This window comes from Staurois parvus, unplaced genomic scaffold, assembly GCF_062004578.1.
Source record: "Staurois parvus isolate SC_StPar_1 unplaced genomic scaffold, SC_StPar_1.0 ptg000303l, whole genome shotgun sequence".
NCBI lineage: Eukaryota > Metazoa > Chordata > Amphibia > Anura > Ranidae > Staurois > Staurois parvus.
In genome coordinates, this window is record NW_028318099.1 from 16,458,103 (window position 1) to 16,475,200 (window position 17,098).

The 17,098-nt window shown below is 44.4% G+C and overlaps 1 protein-coding gene across 3 annotated transcripts in view; it reads right to left on the reverse strand.

Moving 5' to 3' along the window:
• SEMA4G (semaphorin 4G) overlaps positions 1-2,630 on the reverse strand; it is a 300,010-nt gene extending 297,380 nt beyond the window's left edge. For all 3 annotated transcript variants that reach the window (XR_016313584.1, XR_016313583.1, XM_089683293.1), the window contains exon 1: positions 2,454-2,630. The gene's annotated coding sequence lies outside the window, so the exon portion shown is untranslated. The remainder of the gene's footprint in view (positions 1-2,453) is intronic.
• Between the last annotated feature and the right edge of the window lie 14,468 nt (positions 2,631-17,098).

The window sequence follows — 17,098 nt, forward strand, 5'->3', positions numbered from 1 at the left end:
CGAATCTTGGTCAGTCCCTGCTGGCTTTGTGCACGCTGCCAGGGCTGCTGTTAAAAACCACAGGGCCCCATACAGCCAACCTGACAAGAGCCCCTTAAAAAAAAACAGTTTACTATGCTTCAGCTATGAATGAACAGTGAGTGATCAGCACTGATCACTAACTGTGTTCATTCAGGAAAGAAAGCGGTTGGTTAATGTGATGTATTTATCGGACCATTCCTCCACTCTCCATCCTGAAGGATTCTATCGTGTGCTCGCAGCTAGAAGGAAAGGAGGGAATCCGGCACTGTGGGGGCCCAGGCAGATGGGGCAATCAAAATGCAACATTTTAGGGCCTTCAAGCTTTTTTGTTTATGAATCCTATTGCAGCCCATTGTGTTCTATGGGCACGTTCACACAGTTGTTAATGTCAGTAAACTAGTGCCACATTCAGATCGTTTAAAAAGGGAATCTACTATTACTACATGATTTGGGACCACAAGCCAAATCTATCCGATTTTGCCCACAATTCCCAATCACCAAGTGTGAATGGGGCCCCGCAGATGGCAGAAATCACAGGTGTGTGTGAATAGCTGCATCCGATCAGCCGGACAAAGCAATGACAGGCTGGGAGGAGCTGCAAATGTCTGTATATATCTGCACATGATATTTATTATTATAGAGGATTTATATAGCTCCAACAGTTTGCTCAGCGCTTTACAATATAATGGGAGACAATACAGTAATACAGTTCAATACAAGAGGGATAGGAGGGCCTGATCCTTGGAGCTTACAATCTAGGAGGATCTATGTTACTGGTCAATACTTTACACGTATTTGCGTGCTTATTGCACATTCTCCATTCAATTCTGGGAGTTGAAAGCATTCTGTAATTTGTACTCTCATTTACACGTACAGACATTTAAGTGCCTATGAACATTATACGGACAATATCTGTGTTTTTTTACTCAGGAACTTTCTGCCACATGATCCAGCATAATGTTTTCTATTTCGATTTCACCGATCTTTGCACAACGCAGTTTTACAGATGTCACTAGAGCTGTGCGTAGGGGCCCATAGCACACATTACTGCTGCGTTCAGATCCCCAAAACAAAATATACAACTTATGAACGTGAACACAGCGTTTGTTATGTCCATGTGCATGATTCTCTGCTAGTCCACCGCACCATTGCATACTCACTACAAAAGTCAATATTTGGATCTGAAGGAAGGCAGAAGTAGTTCTCAGCGCAGACCCTCATCTCTGATCTACAGCTAGGACCATGAGTTAACACCAGCTTCCCCGTCTTCTGGGGCCAATGCACAACACAAGAGATGCAACCAGATTTTCTCGACTCCAGGAAATAAAAGATAAATCCTAATGGACTGCTACAAGAAAAAAGAAGTCCACTTTTGCTCCATTTTCGTAAATCGACCTTGGCGTATTATCCGCTAGTCACTCGTGAAAAGATTTACTCCTACACAGCTGATAATACAGAGATTACAAAATGTTAACTAAACACATACAAGTAGAAAAACGAATTTACTGAAGGTGCTCAGAAGCGAAGAACAGTGCTCCGGTAATAATAACCCAGGAATTACACGGCCATGTTAACAGGTCACATCACGGGCAATTTACAATTATTTACATTAAATAAAAATGAAAAGGTGCCAATACATGGAGTGTAATTACTACAGAAATACGCAACTCCTAGCCGAAACCTTTCCATTAAAGTCATTACTGTCAACGCAACACCCACTGCTACCCACCTTAACCCCTTTGCAGCCAGGGTACCATAAGCAATACATGGACCACAATTGCAAAGTGTTTTTGGGGTCCATGAACTAAAAGATAGGATGTTGGATCGCATTCTTTGCATTTGCCAGGAATTTGTTGTTTTTTTTGGGGGGGTGGGTGGTAAAAATAAAACGGCATAAAATGGGGGCCAGCTCATGAAAAGGTTGACATCTGCATGCTGCGCCATGAAATGACGAGGTCACACCATTGAGGAGGAGGACGTCCGCACACTCCTTTGTGGGTAGTCAGGGGTTAATTAAAGGTTGCAGCGTGCGTCACACGCAGCTCGTCGCATGGGTTAACTTTCCCCGAGTTGCAGGATGCATGGTAAAGGGGGATATTATAATAACAATGTCGCTTTATAAATCAGACGCAAACCATCTATAGAAGATTTCATTGGATGGGGGGGGTGTCACCTGCACAGCTCATACATAGCAGCAGCTGAGCACAATACTGCTCCACTCAGTACACCCCCCTCTTCTAACGCTTCCATAGAGAATGGGGGGGACCTGGCTCAGTGCACCCCCCTGTACTGCAGCTACCCCCCATCCCCCAACACAATGGATAACTGGTGACCAGAGGCAGCCAGGTATGTGTGTGCTGGAATCAATGGGATCAGCTCCCCTCCCCCACATGGGGTCAGCTCAGCACCTGGCCACTGGAACCTGTCCATACCGGGTCTGTGCAGGCAGCTCCCGCTCCGCGTCCTCACCAATGGGCTGCTCCCCACATCAAATAATCGGAGTAGTCCGGATGTGACCCCCTGGCCGGCTCGCAGCTCTCCTCTGCCCGATCAGCTCCCACATATACGCAGGTTCCTCCGGACTCACAAAGACAACGCGCTGCTGGCAACTGAACGCAGCACACATCGTCAGCACAGGTACAGCCCCGCCGCCTACTGGCCAAGCCCCGCTACTGCTGGGATAATGACACTCAGGATGGAAGTACACCAAGGTGCAGCATGACTCTTCTATACTGTGCGTTCAGCGTGGCTGTCCAGTACTGTGCGCGTTCAGCGTGGCTCTCCTGTACTGTGCGCGTTCAGCGTAGCTCTCCTGTACTGTGCGCGTTCAGCGTGGCTCTCCTGTGCTGTGCGCGTTCAGCGTGGCTCTCCTGTGCTGTGCGCGTTCAGCGTGGCTCTCCTGTGCTGTGCGCGTTCAGCGTGGCTCTCCTGTACTGCGCGTTCACCGTGGCTCTCCTGTACTGTGCGCATTCAGCGTGGCTCTCCTGTACTGTGCGCCTTCAACATGGCTCTCCAGTACTGTGCGCGTTCAGCGTGGCTCTCCTGTACTGTGCGCGTTCAGCGTGGCTCTCCTGTACTGTGCGCGTTCAGCGTGGCTCTCCTGTACTGTGCGCGTTCACCGTGGCTTTCCTGTACTGTGCGCGTTTTAACGTGGCTCTCCAGTACTGTGCGCGTTCACCGTGGCTCTCCTGTACTGTGCGTTCTGCATGGCTTTCCTGCTGTACTGTGCGTTCACCGTGGCTTTCCTGTACTGTGTGTACTCAGCGTGGCTCTCCTGTAATGTGTGCATTCAGCCTGGCTCTCCTCTACTGTGCGTTCAGCCTGGCTCTCCTCTACTGTGCGTTCAGCCTGGCTCTCCTCTACTGTGCGTTCACCGTGGCTCTCCTGTACTGTGCGCGTTCAGCGTGGCTCTCCTGTACTGTGCGCGTTCAGTGTGGCTCTCCTGTACTGTACGCATTCAGCGTGGCTCTCCTGTACTGTGCGCGTTCACCGTGGCTCCTGTACTGTGAGTTCAGCGTGGCTCTCCTGTACTGTGCGCGTTCAGCGTGGCTCTCCTGTACTGTGCGCGTTCAGCGTGGCTCTCCTGTACTGTGCGTTCACCGTGGCTCTCCTGTACTGTGCGCGTTCAGCGTGGCTCTCCTGTACTGTGCACGTTCAGCGTGGCTCTCCTGTACTGTGCGCGTTCAGCGTGGCTCTCCTGTACTGTGCGCGTTCAGCGTGGCTCTCCTGTACTGTGCGCGTTCAGTGTGGCTCTCCTGTACTGTACGCATTCAGCGTGGCTCTCCTGTACTGTGCGCGTTCAGCGTGGCTCCTGTACTGTGAGTTCAGCGTGGCTCTCCTGTACTGTGCGCGTTCAGCGTGGCTCTCCTGTACTGTGCGCGTTCAGCGTGGCTCTCCTGTACTGTACGCGTTCAGCGTGGCTCTCCTGTACTGTGCGCGTTCACCGTGGCTTTCCTGTACTGTGTGCGTTTTAACGTGGCTCTCCAGTACTGTGCGCGTTCACCGTGGCTCTCCTGTACTGTGCGTTCTGCATGGCTTTCCTGCTGTACTGTGCGTTCACCGTGGCTTTCCTGTACTGTGTGTACTCAGCGTGGCTCTCCTGTAATGTGTGCATTCAGCCTGGCTCTCCTCTACTGTGCGTTCAGCCTGGCTCTCCTCTACTGTGCGTTCAGCCTGGCTCTCCTGTACTGTGCGCGTTCAGCGTGGCTCCTGTACTGTGAGTTCAGCGTGGCTCTCCTGTACTGTGCGCGTTCAGCGTGGCTCTCCTGTACTGTGCGCGTTCAGCGTGGCTCTCCTGTACTGTGCGCGTTCAGCGTGGCTCTCCTGTACTGTGCGCGTACACCGTGGCTTTCCTGTACTGTGCGCGTTCACCGTGGTTCTGTACTGTACTCGTTCACCATGCCTCTCCTGTACTGTGGGCGTTCACCGTGCCTCTCCTGTACTGTACGCGTTTACCGTGGCTTCCTGTACTGTGTGTGTTCACCGTGGCTGTCTTGTACTGTGCACGTTCAGCGTGGCTGTCCTGTGTGTGTTCTCCATGTCTTGCCTGTACTGTGCGTTCACCGTGGTTCTCCTGCACCGTGCGTTCACCGTGGTTCTCCTGCACTGTGCGTTCACTGTGGCTCTCCTGCACTGTGCGTTCAGCGTGGCTCTCCTGTAGTGTGTGCGTTCAGCGTGGCTCTCCTGTAGTGTGTGCGTTCAGCGTGGCTCTCCTGTAGTGTGTGCGTTCAGCGTGGCTCTCCTGTAGTGTGTGCGTTCAGCGTGGCTCTCCTGTACTGTGTGCGTTCACCATGGAATGGCTCCCTACCATTTATCAAATCAGGCTGTTCGCTGTGCAGGGGATTTTGCACTTGGTAAAGGAATGTTTCCTTAGTTTAGTAAATTTTCCTTGTATGTAATTGGGTAATATTTATTATTATTACATTACCTTCACCGTATTCACTAAGCACTGTGCAGTCTAGTTTTTTTTTAACAAAGTTTTATTGAAAATTATAAATCAATATCTAAAGAAACACACAGCATACAAAACACTTCCAGCACCTACATACTACAGAAGTGATATTGTTTTAGCTACCCAGTAAGCGATCAGACATCATTACAGTGCGTGTACAACAATAAGAAGAGGCAGTGGGTACAATACCATACAATGTACAATAACAACTCAAATCAGATATCAGACTACATAAGAGAAATCACTGCCAAGGAGTCTAAAGTCTGGTACAAACATTAAAGTGTTACTAAACCCACAACAGTAAAAATCAGTCTGTATATGCAGTTAATCCTCTGCATTGTGTAAAAAGGCTGTTTGATCCTGTCTTCTCTGATTCTCCCCTTTGTCCTGTGCCCCCTCTTATTTCCAGATAAGACATTAGGTGTGGAGACACTCTGCACATGCTCAGTTTGGTATGTATTGCTAGAGAGGTTTTTATTTTCTTGGGAGAGTGCATGTGATCAGCACAGGGCCAATCAGCACTGTCCAGACAGAGGTCAGGGGTTCTGCATCCTCCTAGAGCAAAAAGAAAAGTCCTCCTACAAGCTTTAGCTAGTGCTTTACTGGACACTGATAGAAGTCACAAGACTGCTATATACTGCTCATGAGAAAAGGTATTTAGCAGTCTATATTTACTAAAATGATTGCATTTCCATGTTCTGTGGGAGACCAGATATAGTGAATGCAGGGTCCTGGGTTTAGTAACACTTTAAGTTTTTTTTTTCGTTCAACCAAGTGGAAAAGAAAAACCAACTGAGAAATCACTGTGATCACTTAGTAAAGTCAATGCAGAACACACTAACAGCTCTGATCAAATGCTGGCTTTCCAGCATGTCCCTTCAGCAACAGTTGATCCTTAGACCAGCTTCTGTCGGAAGGACAGCTGTACCCACATACACACAGAATGTCGGCCTGTTCCTGCTGATATTCAGACCGTGTGTATCCAGCTTTAGGTGTTATAAGGGGAGGGAGTGGGAAAGGAGCAAGCAGAAGGGGGGGGGGGAGGGATCATTAATCCTCAATTCTAATGAGCGCCAGGAACATAATCCAGCATATATATCCACAGGTAGCACAGACCAGCTTTGTAACCCCAGTTGGTTACTGTTTGCTGTGTGTGCCCCATTGGGGAGATTTCCCTTCACTTTCTGTCCCATAGCCAAAACGGGAAGTGAGAGACAATCCCTACAAATGAATGGAATCCCTTGTGGACCCCTAGGCCATCAAATCTAGTGTCCCCATTAGAAGATTTCCCCTCTATTACTTTTTGGGGGACAACCCAAAATTGGGGACTTTTCTTTTACTTTCACCTTCAAAGATAATGGTAAACAGGACAAATAGAGAGAGCGAATCTCTCTAATAGGGATACAGGCTGCAATAAAAACTGACAGGTATCCTAGTCCACCTCTCTACCCGAAACAAAATAAATTGTTTTGCCTTTTATTATACTTTATAGTGGATCTTCACCGTCTCAATCAACATTATTTTTATCAAAGGTAGGAAAGTATATAATATTTAATGGTTTTAAAAGATTTTTTCACATTGCTTCAGGTGCTTTCTGCTTTCCAGGCCTTGGTAAATGATGTCATACATTCTAGGAGTCTTCAGGAGGGGGGGGGGTCTCAGCTAAGCACACCCTCCTGCCTGCATGCCTGAGCTAAGGGCAGATGGATTCCGGGAAGGAAATGCAACATTATTCATCTGCCCTTATTCAAGATGGCCACTGCCAGAAATACTAGGGGGTGTTTTTCACGGTGATTTCCCGGCAAACTAAGGCATGGAGACATGGACGGATGGGTGAGTTTGCTTTAAATGTTAACCACTTGCCTACTGAGTGCTTTTACCCCCTTTCTCACTCACCTGGTGTCAGATGACCCCCCCAGAACAATGACATTTTTTTTTGATCTTGTACAAGCTGTGATCTTTCTAAGGCTACATACTTAGCTGATATGAAACTACTATAGGCATGCAGCACATGTTCTTATATAAAGGCAAATTCCCAAATGCAGCAACCGTGATGTTCAATTTAATGAATCAGACATAGAAGTTTGCGATCAATATGTGTATACAGCATTCCCTGTATTACTTAATATGTATGGTGCTATTTGCACGGTAACCTGAAATGTGACCTCCTGCCTAGATGTAATGTTTACCAACCTCATGCTTTTATTTGTGCAAACAAACCAAACACACAAATAAGGATCAGTACTGTGTAGGCGTTTGAACTGGTAACATGATTGGCCTAGGCCCTGTGCTGTTCTCTCCCTGGCTGTCAGAAGTTTCATACAGGTACAGTTGTCTATTAATCTGGCCCCCTCCAGTCCAATATCTTTTGATTGGTAAATCGTCAGCCAAAAAGTGGCTGCATCCAATGAGGCACAGCTAATGTTTAGGTATTCTGAGAGCCATTGATGCCGGCTGTGAGAATACAATGGCTGCCGCAGAAAATTCATCCATTTACACTGTATATCCTGGATGGAGGAATCTGCTGGATTCATTCAGCCTATAGGCTTTAGATTAATTCCTAAAGACAGATGTAGATGCAGACCCCAGAAGTGTATGCAGCAGGATGGCAGCTTGACAGATCAAAGGGGTACTTTAAACACTTGCCCTCCAGAGGATTTACCCCCCTTCCTGACCAGGCCATTTTTTGCATTATGGGGCTGCGTTCCTTTAACTGACAATTGAGCGGTTATGAAACACTGCACCCAAATGAAATGTAAGCCCTTTTTAATTTTTTTTTAACCCTTTTTTGTACATGGCAATGCAGAGGGGAGAGGTAGTGGAGTGAAACAGGGTTTTCTCTGAGACTTCATTGGTCACACAGGACCGTGATCTGGTTGGATGCTCTGGTCCTATGTGACCTAGGTGGCCATCTTGGGTCAAGCAGAATCCATTTTAGACTCTAACCCTGGGTTTTGGTGTGCTTTATGTAAACGGCTAGAGTAGAGACAGGTTCCCCATCTGGCAGGGACAAGGCTAGCAATAGGGAAAGGTTCCAGAGGAGTAAGGAACAAGCAGGGACATCTACCTTCTCAAGAAGCTTCCTCTGGGTTGGACTGGCCAGGCCACACTTTGCTCCTTGTAGCAGACACTGTTGGCCTTACTGAGGGTTCTTACCGCTGATGCTACACTGCAGTCCTGTGAGTATTCTCTTCTGGGTGAGCCTTCCCACCAAATCTGGTTGTGCTGTTGAATTACTTCTACAATACATAATTTTTTGCAAATTGGGACTACATATTGGCACATTATGACAGACTTACCTTAAAATTAAGCCCTCCAGGTATGAAATGTCAGCACTTCCATCTTCACATGGTTTCCCTTTTGGTTTCGCGCTGTCTGGCCATATGAATGACTGGGCCTCGATGACCTCAGTCCCGTACATGCACACTGGAGTCAAGGTGCAGCACAGCACTTTCAATGGATGGTATACTCCAGTGTGCCGTCAATTGAAAGCACAGTGCACATGTGCCGGTGACATCACCGCCTGCTACAAATGTGAATATCTTCTAAACTGTACACATTTAGGAGATATTCACATACCTACAGGTAAACTTTATTATAGAGCGGAGGTTACTACCACTTTAAACCATTTGCTCAGTTGGTGGCCCTGTTTGCCACCTCTCGCCTGGCATCCCTTGACTGAAAGATCGAAGAAACCAGGTGGAAAACTGTCATCATAACAGCACCTGCATCTAATCTGATGCAGCTGCTGTTCAGAATATTCATCCACCCACCTTGTATAGCGTGGCTGAAGGAATTTGTTAGACATTTTGCTATTCAGCCTGCAGAATGAATTGAAAAATAAATCTATGGCCAGCTTACCATACACATGTATGTTTAACTTAGTCAAGAATGCACATTTGTGCTTTTAGATCTATTATTCTTATCAGTTTCCTTTAAATGAAACAAATAACGTTCACCAGTATTATGTAGTGCATTAATGGAACAAGCTTTGAAAAACTCCTGCCAAACACACAAACATGCAAAACATCTTCAAAGTTCCACAAGTCACTCTTATGGAAGATGTAAAGTTTTGTGCAATGTAAAGTCACAGAAACTTATTAAGACTGTGATGACAGGCAGCTCCCTTGATGATCTGCTTCTTAGTGGGCGGCCACAGATCTTCTCCTGAAAACACGCACTGATGATAACAAAAGAGATCTTAGATGCACGTATAAAGAAGAAGTCAAGAAAAACACTGTTGCCAAAAAATAGCTAGTTAGTGAGTTGCTGGATTAAGAGATTTGAACTGACAAAAATAGGTAAAATAAGGCTGAATCCTCACTTTAGACCTTTTCTTCCATGACGCCAAAGTACCTCTCTTCAGCCGTGTTCATTTAGAGGCCACCTGACCTAACTGAAATGGGGCCAAGTCACAAAGTTGTCACAGAAGTTTTTTCCTCTTCTAATAAACTGTTTAAAATATGTGTAAACCTAATCGCTGAAATCCTATATACATTTACCATGTTAATATTATTTCAAAAGCCATTTTATTACCTTTTTAAAATTGCAGCTTCACTAAAATAATACCTGGTGGTCCTGCCATAAATGTCTTTTGTTTAGGCACTTCCTGTTATAAAGTGACAATGCTCTGTCCCTGTCTCTAATTTGTACTCATGCCTTTTCACTTTGTCACATGACCTTCTGATGTAGACTACATGGCCTACTGTTGTGATATGGGCTTCTGATGGAGACTACATGGCCTACTGTTATCACATGGGCTTCTTAAGAGACTACATGGCCTGCTGTTGTCACATGGGCTTCTGATGGAGACTACATGGCCTGCTGTTGTCATATGGGCTTCTGATGGACACTAGATGGCCTACTGTTGTCATATGGGCTTCCGATGGAGACTACAAGCCTACTGTTGTCATATGGGCTTCTGATGGAGACTACATGGCCTGCTGTTGTCACATGGGCTTCTGATGGACACTACATGGCCTGCTGTTGTCACATGGGCTTCTGATGGAGACTACATGGCCTGCTGTTGTCACTTGGGCTTCTGATGGAGACTATATGGCCTGCTGTTGTCACATGGGCTTCTGATGGACACTAGATGGCCTACTGTTGTCATATGGGCTTCTGATGGAGACTACATGCCTGCTGTTGTCACATGGGCTTCTGATGGACACTACATGGCCTGCTGTTGTCACATGGGCTTCTGATGGACACTACATGGCCTGCTGTTGTCAAATGGGCTTCTGATGGACACTACATGGCCTGCTGTTGTCACATGGGCTTCTGATGGACACTAGATGGCCTACTGTTGTCATATGGGCTTCTGATGGAGACTACATGCCTGCTGTTGTCACATGGGCCTCTGATGGACACTACATGGCCTGCTGTTGTCACATGGGCTTCTGATGGACACTACATGGCCTGCTGTTGTCACTTGGGCTTCTGATGGACACTACATGGCCTGCTGTTGTCACTTGGGCTTCTGATGGACACTACATGGCCTGCTGTTGTCACTTGGGCTTCTGATGGACACTACATGGCCTGCTGTTGTCACATGGGCTTCTGATGGACACTACATGGCCTGCTGTTGTCACCATCAGGAAACCCACCCTGAGGAATGTCATGCAGCCATTAATGAAGCGCATATAGACAGGAAGTGGCTGCAAAGAGGCTACAGGAGAACAGAATCTCTAACATGGACTGTTTATACAATGCAAGCTACATGTTCAGTTAGGGGTATACAATTGCTTTAAATATCAATTTTGTGCAAATGAAATGCAAAATCACATCAATGATATATTTATGTTTGTCTCAGCTGGACATTTTGATGGAAACATTAGCATAGGCTAAAATTAATAGAGATTAGGTTCAGGTTTGCATTTATAACAGGTTTGAGGCGAATCCTGCAGATTTAAGATTTGCAATCCTAGAGAATTTGTGTGCAGATTCGCTGGGAAATTTTTTAAGAGAACTGCTTTTTTTTTTTTTTTCCCTTTATTTTTGCTGCAGGTCTTCCCTTTGCAAAATGGGCTTTTCTTTCAGGGGTGTTATTTAGTTTCTTTTTGTGTTTTTTTTTTTTTTTTTTTTTTAAATGTGTAATTTTTTATTGTTAGCCTTTTTTTAAAGTTTGAATTACTCAAAGCAGAGCATTCTCTTGTTACTGACCGGTTCAAGAATTGCGTAACCCTAAACCAACTCACATTAAACACATTAATTTTTTAGTGACTTTACAATATATGAAAATACACATCTTACTTATATGTGTGTGTTTGGCAATTTTCTCATTAATTTTGATTAGCACCCCAATGCACATACACAGCACACCTGTGTTTACAGTGCACCACAACCCGTATTGAGGTGAAAACTTATTGCAGGGGAGATTTTTGCTGCTTTTAGTCCCATTCAAAATGAATAGGCTGCCTTACCACAGCATGCCTAACACAAGAAAAAGCATGCCGCAGTGCATGTGTTACTACAGCGCACTAAAGTGCAAATAAGCCCCAATGTAAACTACCTGTGGTTCTTTTCATGTTCTCTTCTGTCTCCAGCTCTGATATTTGATAGTGTGGTTGTAAACCTCAGACATGAAATATGAACAAAGCATATCCCTCTATAGTGTGTACTTGTCTCAGTCCAGAGCACTAAGGCTGCTTTCACACTGATCCGTTTTTCTTCTGCATTAAAAAAAAGTGGAGGAAAAACATGTGACCATGTAATCCTATGGAACTCTTCGCAGTGATCTGTTGCAGATGTGCTGCATTTAGTAAAATCCTGCTTACTGCATTTTCGGTGCAGGTTTAGTGCGGTAAAAAAATGCAAAAAAACATACCTCCCTATTAAAATGCATGGAAGGCGCAGCAAACAAGCACCCACATTGCATTTTTGATAATTTTTTTAAGTCACATGTCCTGTTTAAAAAGCACTGTAAAGACCGTAAAAGTGTAGCAAAATCGCATATATGTTTTTAGCGCACTTTTCCTAGGGATCAGTGTGAAAGTAGCCTAAAGCCTAGTACACATGGGTTGAAAGTCGGGTGGCATCGGCCGGTTCTATAGAAACCAGACGACATTCGGCCCGTGTGTATGGCCGTTCTGTAAAAGGGACATGACCGAAAAAGGTCTGCTGATTGGCTCTCGGTGCATGATCTCAGCCAATGGCTAAGAGCGCTGATCGGAGGGTTTTTGCAAGGGGGGGACACACAGTCAGAACACAGTAGTACAGCAGATAACTGTATTAACATTGAATAGTTAATACAGCGGCTCCTCCTGTTCTGTCAGTTTTTTTTTTTTCATTTAGCCCGCTGGGTTGAAAAAAAATAAAAACTAGTAGTGTGTACTAGAATTAAGTGTTATATGTCAGTTGCCTCGTTGCTCTGCTATCTGCATGAGCCACGTCTGACAAGTTTTCCTGACGCCAAGAAATAAAAAAGTGACAGAAAAGGGATCTCCAGCACAGAGCTTGTGAATGACAGCCTCAGCGCTGTTCCTGTGTGCTGTGTGAAGGGGGGGGGGGTGTCCCTTCCCTCCAGTCAACTCCTACTGAGCTCTGCAGAGTGTAACTTCAGCTCCCTGCCTCTTGCTTTCTGAAAGTTCAGACAAGCTGTATAAATGTTAAACTTTGAATGGCTGCAGAGAGGAGAGAGCTGTAGATAAATGTCTATAATTTTTGTAGGAGGATTTGCTTAATCTTGGTGTATCACTTGAGGACAGTCACTTCACTGGGCATATGTAAGGGTTTACAATCACTTTAAATTTTCATAAGTACTTTTTCCTAGTGAAAAGTCTCAGATCAGCTGATTCTTTTAACAACTAATAGATACATGTAGTTAGTCTACATGTGAAGATTCTGTGTAAGTATTTGTGGAATAGAACAGTGATTTGTAATACAAGCTAGTATTATAGTTTCTTTGGTTTATCATTTATATCTCTATAGTGGTGTTGATGGGCCCCTGTATTGATATCTGCCTCCTCAGTGATTGGGAGTCTCTTGCGGTTTCCCTATGTTCGCCTGTAAGACTTTACCTGGATCCTTTTGGCAATCTGCCCCACCTAATGTGAGCCTTCCTTATTAGTTTTCTGTTACATGTGGAAATGTCATTTACAGATTGAAAATTAATGTATATTATGTTTTCTACGGTATTAACTTTCTGTATTCTCAAATATATGGTCCTGAAGAAGCTAAATACGAAATGCGTTGACCGTTGAAGATGGATCAAATATGTACGTTATAGATTATTACGCCAATTATATGTATATGAGGAGGTGATAATTTTTTTGGGGGTATTCTCCCATATGTACTTTTTAATTCAGGCATATATGTCTGATATGTGCCTAATTTTATTATGTTTGAATAAAATACATACAATTTTTATTACAATTTATGTGTGGTCTCATGTGGTGCCTATAAAGTCCGCTTTATACCGTCTAAAATATTTTTGGAGGTTTTTCAGTTCTATATGTAGTTAGCCTAGGTACTATACTTGTTCTTAGTTACTATCCCTGATGGTCCACTGGAAGGTAGTTTTATTCTCTTGGCTGAGAAGTGCATGGATTGGTGTCATAAATCCCACCTATGGCAGTGAAGGACATGAGCTAGGCTCTGAATTGGACGTACATTGTATCTCTAGTATGTAGAATATTGGCGGGTGGGACACATGATCTGCTGTTCTCTTGGCTGGCATTGTCCAAGAGCCCAGACAGTGAATAAGCTTGAGAAATGTGAGAGATGATGGCTGATGCCAGGGCAAAAGATTTCTTAATGGCTTTTAGTATTAGCCCTGACACTACTGAAATTTTGCCAAGAAAATGAATAATGACTCAGCTGTGAAATATATTGTATTTCAGGATAAATTACCTGTCACACAAATGGCTTTAGGAAGACAAAAGCTAAAAATTACATTTTGTGATCCTGAATGGATTAAAAGGAAAGCTTAATTGGGTCAGTTTATTTCACTCATTTAGCAGTAAATTCACTGGTTATATAGTTTAACAGAGCGTTCCTATACATGCAAGTCATTTGTGGTACATAAGCTGTGTAGGGATGCAGTGATAATTAGCACTTCTACTCACCAGCCACTTTATTAGGTACACCTTGCTAGTGCCAAGAAAATATCCCCCCCACACCACCACCACCACCAGCCTGAACCGTTGATACAAAGCATTATGGATCCATGCTTTCATGTTGTTTATGCTAAATTCTGACCCTACCATCTGAATGTCGCAGCAACCAGTCTGCCCATTCTCCTCTGACCTTTGACATCAACAAGGCATTTTCTACCACACAACTGCCACTCACTGGATATTTTCTCTTTTTTTGGACCATTTTATGTAAACCCTAGAAATGGTAGTGCCTGAAAATCCCAGTAGATCAGCAGTTTTTGAAATACTCAGACCAGCCCATCTGGCACCAACAACCATGCCATGTTCAAAGTCAGTTAAATCCCTTTTCTTCCCTATTCTGATGGTCGGGCTGAACTTCAGCAAGTCATCTTCACCATGTCTAGATGCCTAAATGCATTGAGTTGGTGCCATGTGATTGGATGATTAGCAATTTGTGTTACTAAGCAAGTACCTAATAAAGTGACCGGTGAGTTTATAAACGTGCTTTCAATTGCTCACAGATTTTCTGACATATTGGAAAGTCTCAGTGATTGATCACTGTTTGATCACTAATTGACTATTTCCTTTGAGTCTATACACTGTATCTGTATCAGCTATTTCAGGAGAAATGTAAGGAGGTAATTGGGGTTCCCCATTACAGTTAGGGATGAGCAAAATTGGGAGTTGTTGATTTCAACAAAATTATGTCAAAAATCATATTTCTCCACTCTATAGAAAACGCATTTGAGAAATTGGGAGAATTAAATTAAGGTGGGTCTAAAAGGTGTATATGGGATTCTGAGGGCTAGGGAAGCCTATCTTAGACCTGTTTGCGTGCCCAAAAATGCTAACCCTAATGGTAATGCTTACCCTAGTGTTAACTCCAACAATGTCCCTAACAGGAACCCTAATCCAAACACTAAGTATAATAGTAACCTTAACAGTACTGCTAACCCAATGCTAATCTTAACAGTAACCTCTTTCCTAGCATAATATTAGCCTTAATGGTATCTCTGCCCTAATGCTAACCCTAACACATTTGAGGATGATTTACTAAAGGCAAAATTTCCTCAATCAAGTTCTTCAATCACGGGAAGAGTAAATTGCTGTTCATTTATTTCATCTGCACACGATTGGGTATTCAAAGTGAACACAGCTAGTTTATTGGGTGAAGATTTTCAACTCCTTTTATAAAACGACCTCGTAACAAAATCATATGATCACCATGTGAGTGCTGACGTGGTCTAATGTGGCTTTGTTTATCAACAAAGCATGTCACACAGTGTTAAGGTGTCACAGTTATTATAGTTCACTCCTTGATTTTTTTTTTAAGTGATTGTAAAGCCTTGATCCTCCTCTTCCCTGGTCCCCCACCAATGCTCCTGGCTCCTTATGTTTATCCAATGCCCCTATAGAAATAAGCTTCCTATGGGGGAACTTGGCAGACTTGTTTCCGAGCCCCGCTGCCTGGGTTCATAGACACTGACAGTGGAGCAAAGCCCCATCCTCCACTCCCACATCAGAGTTTGATAACAGTGGGAGTCAATGGCTTCCACTGCTTTCAATCTGCCCTGTGAGGAGGGAACAGAGCCGGGAGAACCTCTGCTCTCATGCACAGCGCTGGATTGCGATGGGGCTCAGATAAGTATAACGAGAGCTGGGGGGGATCTCAGGCACAGAAGGTTTTTTACCTTAACTCCTTCCCACCGGTGCCTCCCAGCCCTTTAAGGGGTTTCTGACGCCAGGAGGAAAGGAAGGGTTTAGGGTCATGTGACCGCCATGATTGGCTGTCACGGCAGTCACATGTTTGGAAAGGTCCCAATCGCAAGGAGAGATCGGGACCTTTCCATGGGATGCAGACACATGTGCTGGGAGCGTGCAGGGCACGCGCTGTACGCAAATATGCAACATGAAGAGGTTAATGCATAGAATGCATTAAGGTAAAAAACCTTTAAGGCTTTACAACCACTTTAAAGTGGTAGTAAACAGTGAAAAAAAAAAAAAAAAAAAAAAAAAAATCTTCTCCCTGCAAGTTAAGAGCATAATGTGCTAGTATGCCTTGCATACTAGCACATTATGAAAGACTTACCTGAAAAGCCCTCCAGTGGAGCGCTTTCACGGCTCCCCTAGGCTTCCATCTTCATCCAGTCTTCCAGGTTCTCAAGCTGTGGCCATCTGATTGGCTGAGCCGTGATGTCACTCCCCTGCATGCGTAAAGGGAGTCTCGGCTGTGGCATGGCTGTCTCAATGGACAGCATCATTGGTACATCTATAGTAATTATCTCCTAAATGGTGCACTTTTAGGAGATATTTACAGTACCTACAGGTAAGCCTTATTAAAGGCTTACCTGTAGGTAAAGATGCAAAATAGAGTTTACTTCCACGTTTAAGTCTAATTTTGACTACACTGTGTCAATGAAGAAATCTGTCATTTTGGTGGGAAATTATTTGGCATAGTGGGCTGCTCATCCCTAATTAGAAAGTGTTGGCATGTGGTCATGAGGGATGAACTTCCCTGAAACAGGAGAAGTCCATCCCACTGCAAAACATAGGATGATAATGGGACATAACATGTAGTTTTTGACCTATTTGGCAGCAACTAGATGAAATAAGAACGTGTGTTGTACAAGATTTAGTCATAGTGGAATACTGTAGAGTGCTAGAAGGTGGTGGGCTTATTTAGATCTTCAAGGAGACCTTTGATGAAAGAAATGTTGACATTGCTAATCTCTCATTGTGAAAATGCTAGTTATCTGGCTGTCGTTCAAATTAATTGGCTTCAGCGCTTTCTGATTCACAGACCTGAGCATATACACAGATCAGGTGTTTTGACTACATTGACTGCCCACTTATTCTTGGCCAGTGAATCAAGTATTAAAGCCACATATGGTCATGCAAGTAGTGTTTTCAGCAAGAGGCCAGCAATGGCATCCTTTGTATTTCTTTCAGTATTGGTCTCCATTAGGGGATCCCCCATCAAGGTGAACATAGAGTTCCTCTGGGGCTGCTAAAGTGACATTGGGACCAGCCA